Source organism: Leptonotus elevatus, chromosome 12 (assembly GCF_054856555.1).
Source record: "Leptonotus elevatus isolate MCC_2025b chromosome 12, RoL_Lele_1.0, whole genome shotgun sequence".
Taxonomy (NCBI): domain Eukaryota; kingdom Metazoa; phylum Chordata; class Actinopteri; order Syngnathiformes; family Syngnathidae; genus Leptonotus; species Leptonotus elevatus.
Window position 1 is genome coordinate 7663238 of NC_141250.1, and position 6000 is coordinate 7669237.

Genomic DNA, 6000 nt, shown 5'->3' on the forward strand with positions numbered 1-6000 from the left:
TTTCCAGGCCTTTACTGCAGCCTCTTTCTTGTTTGTTTCTTTGGGTATCTCCCTCCAGTCTTCAAGTGGCAAAATATATGCCCTATGGGGTGGATGCCACGGACTTCCGACTTCCGGGTTTTACACATCAGCGCCGTTTCCGGCCACTGCTGGCGGCGTTCCAACACGCATGATGTCGCTTCTCCTAATTACCCGATTTTTCGTCTTTAGAATTTCTTCTGCTGCTACCATCGTGAGTTACATCATCAATAAAGACTAGTGAGCCCGCTCCAGAAGCAGCCATGTCATTTTTTTTTTTTTTAATATCTATCATATACGACAGATGAGCTTGGGTGTTAGATCATAAGCAGATCCTTTCTTTCTCGATAATTTGGCATTTCCATCACTTTGGGAGACGTTAATCTTGGTCTCAGGTAAGGTGGAAATCCCAGTGCCTAAGGGCTCAGGCAATGACCATCACCTCTCACCTGTTTTCTGGATTTGGTCATGTGGCGTTCGCAAGTGGGGCCCTTTGGCAACTGTGATGTCAATTTAAGTCAACAGCAAATAGCAAAATGGTCACCTCCTGAGATAGATAAAAAAAGGGTGGATTTTGCTTCTTAATTCATATTACACAAACAGAATATTGATCAAAATACCGTCTTTAGACTAGTGAGGGCGCATAGAACACAGGTTTTAGAGGAATGGAAATAGAATATTTCAATCTTTATTCTGGACTAATAACACAATGTCATACAATAAAACATGTTGATTATCATGAACATAGCCTACATTTTCCCTTCTAAACAAAAATGGTGCTCGTGCACATCCGTTCACAAGACAGAAACAGCAATGCTCTTTCCCCTCCTCCCCTCACAGTCTTCTTCTTCTTTTGCTTCCGCTGATCGAACACAAATGTTGTGTGCTAATCCAGTGTTGATAGAATTTGGCACACTTTCTTTGGATCACAGCAAGATGCTCAACTTCCATTCTGCTCTCCCCCAAGGAACCTCCTGAGCCCAAGAAAGCAGCCGACACTGGGTCGCGCCACAGCAACTTGGAGGGCGGGGGTGGAGGGTTTCTCTTGTGTTATCAAAAAAAAAGAGAAAGAAGAAAATCATCTTCTTTCGAGTCAAGTAATAGCCTTTGCCACCTGCACGCACACACGCGCGCGCACACACACACACGCACACACAGGAAAGCAGTATGGAAGCTCATTGAAGATGTGTTTTTAAATGTTAAGGCAATAAAATATAAAACAATAATGTCAAAGGGAAGAGCTTTTTTCGTGGGACAATGCTCACAAGTCTGCCTTCATTAAAAGACGTGCCAAAGCTGTAGTCGACGATTAGAAAAAAAAGGAATATGAAAGGATAATTCACGGATTGGTGAGTCGCTGCCTTGCCCTGGCATTTATAATCATAAACAAAAGCTTTTCGTTTTCCAATTTAAATTCCTCATTATACTGTGACTTTTGCCAAATGCGTTTCATTGAAAAAAATAAATAAAAGAAGCAGTATAATTGATTAGATTTACATGCTTCTGATTTGAATGTGCTTTTTAGCCAGTTAGTTAAAAAAAAGAAGCTCCTGAGGCACGTTATTAGCATCATATAAAACAAAGCAACATATCAAACTGATTTTTTTTCCTCTTCTCCACCGATAAAATAATTGGCTTTCAATTGACCCCTTTGAAAGAAACTTCTGTGAGGGCACCTAAAAAAGAAAAATGGTGCGATAGACTTCACAGGCCGAGAGTGCAAGATGGACATCAATGATGGCTGTATTAACCCATGGCTAAATCCCATCACACAAATGTCAGTGTATCCGTTATGAAACCGTGACATTTAGATCCAAGGTCTCCATTGCGGGTTTTTTTAAACAGGCGAGATGGTGTTTGTCCACTCTGCTTTGCATCTGTCACACAACTTGCACTGGAAGCACCGCAAAGGTTCGAGACGATAATGGAATTTGCTTTACTGTACAACACATGGAGTAGTTTACTTGTAAAATCCTGATAATAAAACGTTTTTTTTGTAAAAATAATTATCACATCGAGGCTTGTGGGAGAGTTATTTAACAACAACAACAACAACAACAATAATAATAATAATAATAATAATAATAAATATAATAATAATCATCATAATAATAATAATAAAATTACTAAAAGAGCATACAGCGCAAGAACAAGATTTTCGAAAACATGATTTTTAAAATATTTTGAAAGACACATAGGTCCAGGAAAAGCATTGTTTTTAACCTAAGCAGATACAATCCCCTTGTTGTTTAAAAATTGTTTTTTTAACTTAAAGTTAGTCACTTAGTGACCACTCCCACCCCCTGGCTCTATACTAAGCGCCTACGAGCTGGATATGTCTAATCTGTACGTATACGTATAGTTTATGCAGTAGTGATGGCCGCCCTGTCACTTCAACGGATTGCAAGGGCATGTATGGGCTATCGGCTATCCAGTAATATATACAGATCAGCGAGACGAACACAGGAGAAATTAAAAAGGCGGCTGATTCAAGTACATTGGAACGTACCGGGCACGTTTTGAAATCTTTCCACTCTGGAGCCCGGTTACAAAAGCGATCGGTTTCAAGCTCCGAAACGGCGCAGCCGTGTGGACAAACTGCGGCAAGAAACTTGTGCAGATACATTGTTCTCTCTAATAATAAAGGATACCAGCAAATTAAAGGATTGTGTTGTACACAAGTACAGAGAAAAAACTGCCTTTAGGTGAATTGGGTTCGTGGTGGTGGTGGTTGCGTATTATGCATGGGTGCGTGTTATTCACCGAATTTTACCATATTCATGTACTTCTTTGTTTTGTTTTTTCCCACACCAACTTGGACTAGTGCTGATCCAACAAATCCTTGATGGCTGAACCGATGAAGTCTACTTAGATGAAAGGCAAGACAGAACATTTAAAACAGAGGGTATATATATTTATATATATATATATATATATAGTATAGGCACTAAATCCGAATTGGTCATTTAAACCTTCAGCTTAAATTCAGCCAAGTGATCCATTGGAGCCATTCCCATACACACTCCAAACACCACACACACAGCAGCTGTAGTACATCCTTTCTGATCATGGCTATTAGCGCAATGTACCGAAACAAGCCCGATGTGACGCGACCCGACCGCTCGCCAGTCTCGTGTGATGAGGACGTCTACATTTAAGGAAGGGACAGTGTGTCACAGCGGCCTCATGTAACTAGTGCAACACCTATGAGCCACTTGGCCCAGCGTCACGAGATGTTTAATTATTGCCTCCTTACATTAGCTTGACTTATCTCGACCGCTCCCTCGGGCGCCAGTTTGGGGCGGGGATCGTTGGGGGGATCGGGGGGGCAGTTGAAGGGGGCCCAGAATGGTTGGGTGAGGAATAACAGCGCTCCATCACCAGATCTAGTTCTCCTTCCCATGATGATATCATGACACTTTTTCACGCTCTTCGGCGAAGTGATGTTTTACCGACTCATTTGCTATGATACCTTGTTGCGGATCCAGCTGTGAATCAGTGACGTGTCATGGGCTAGAAACTCATCTCCTGCTGGGCCTGGCCAATGACCTGGAAGGCAATAGGGGATGCCAGTGCCTGCAGCATGTGCTGCACTGATAAAGCAGCAGGGCACCATCAAAAAGCCTCTCGTACAAACTTTGGAGATCACTCTGCTTTTAACAGATGAGTAAGCAGCACTCTTGACTTATACCTTCCTATATAAGGTTTAGTGAATCCCTTCACGAGTCGGCGATGATGCCAGGCGAAACCGATTGCGCCGGAGGGGGAGCAAGTAGCGTGGAGGAAGATCTGGGGTACAAGGAAACAGATGACAAATGGCAGGGTCACTGCGCAGGTTAAGCAACAATTCAGTTGAGTGTAAAGCAAGTGAAATGCACATGGAAAAGACCAGCACACCAGCAAGAGCGCACAATACAGATGACACTTTGGCAGCCACCTAAACATAGCACAATAGGCTATACGTATGCTGTATCTAATATTGTATTAACACAAGTGAAGTAGTCTTGGGAAACGTCCTGTGTTTTTTCTTTTTTAAGAAAATATTTTTTTTTGCTTTACCTTGACTAGTTTCGGCGACGACTGCCGCCTTCCTCAGAAGCTGTCAAACTGACAGTTGTGACTTGTCTTATCAGCTGATGTTTCTGGGCGTCCGTGATGTGGACAAGAAAACCTAAAATCCGCCATATCAGATCTCTGCAAATGAGAAAACCACATCATGGACTGGGACAAAGCAAGCATCATTGGAACGGAAGAACAAAAATACAAAAGATGGATAAAAGAAGCAATAGAGATCAGGAAATAGGGACCGGACACACTAAACAGGGATGAAAGAACTTTTCAACGTTCCCACACATGGGATCCACTTCTCTGGAAATCATTGAGCAACAAAGGGTATAGTCGGCGTAGAGCGCCACATGACAGCTCCGCCATGACTACGCCCAGGAACATCAGCTGATAAGACACGTCACAACTGTCAGTTTGACAGCTTCTGAGGAAGGCGGCAGTCGTCGCCGAAACTAGTCAAGGTAAAGCACAAGCTTTTTTTTCTTAAAAAATAAAAAACACAGGACGATATAGATTTGTTGACAAGATTAATTTTTTTAGTCACTACTTTTGGGAATATTCAGTCTGTACTGCATCTTGCCACTTCTTATTTGATAGCGACATTTTTCGGTTATCTCAGTATGCTATACATCTACTATTGGTATTGCTAACGCACTATTTGCATTCTTTTTGAAGGCAGGTATGCCCATCCTGGGCAACTGGTTTATTTTAATGTACCCTTCTTTGTTAACCAGTTTCTTGCAGTCTATTTGGCAAGATTTTATTTTGAAGTTGACTTCCAAACAAATTCTCGTTCATATACCAGGTTCTTGTAGTCTGCATTTGAACAGAGGTGCCCAACTCCGGTCCTCGAGAGCCCCTATCCAGCCTGTTTTCCATACCTCCCCTCCTCCAGCGCAGGTGAATCCAATGATCAGCTCATCAGCAAACTTTGCAGAAGCCTGATAACAATCCTGATCATGAATCAGGTGTGTTGGTGGAGAGAAACATGGAAAACAGGCAGGATAGGGGCTCTTGAGAACCAGATTTGGTGTACGAGCTCCTTGTAGTTCACTTCTGAAACAATCTTTGTCTGAATCAGTCTTTGTCTATTGGCTTCTTGTAGTCTATTTCCTACGCAATCGTGGTTCATTGCCCAGTTGCAGTCCGATGCTAAAGCAATCTTGGTCAACCAGCTTCTTCTTCGTAGTCTACTTCTACAAATCGTAACTTTTTTTTTGTTAAATCCAGTCTCTTTCTGAAACGCTACTGACCAGCTAGTTTCTTATTGTCCCTGCAGTCTACCCAGAGGTGTCAAAAGTATTCACGTTTTGGAAAGCCAATAATTGGTGGTACATGGGTTTGGAGGGTTTGATGTGCATTCGAAAGGAGTTGTTTTGGCATCCAATCAAAAACATTTTTGAAAAATTCTTCCAGGTATGGCCAGGGTACAAGAGTTGGCTGGCCTTTCTGGCTATCAACTTCCTTGCTGATGGTGACTTTTGGTTTGTGTTTTTTATCATGGACATCTTCAGGGCTACGCAATTTGTCTAAACTCTATGTCCTAGTGTGACAATTTGTGTCCGATTTGTTACATGATTTGTGTCATGTGCAAATGTGATGGATCCATTACACAACCACCAGGGTGTAGGAATGGTATATGTTGATAGTCCTCATTCAAACATAAACAAAATCACTCTATCCTGTCGTAAAGTACAAAGTACAGATTTTTATGTGAAAATGGAAGGAGTAGACATAATCAAAAAGTAGGCCAATACATTAACACTCAGTTTCTACTTAAGAAGCAGTTGTACTTCATTACTTGAGTCGACCTTGGATTTGCTGAAAAAGCTTCACCTTTTCCGGTAGCAGCATGGATGGATTGATAGCTAGACTTTAAGACACATAATTTCAGTTGGACCAACATGTTTACCTATA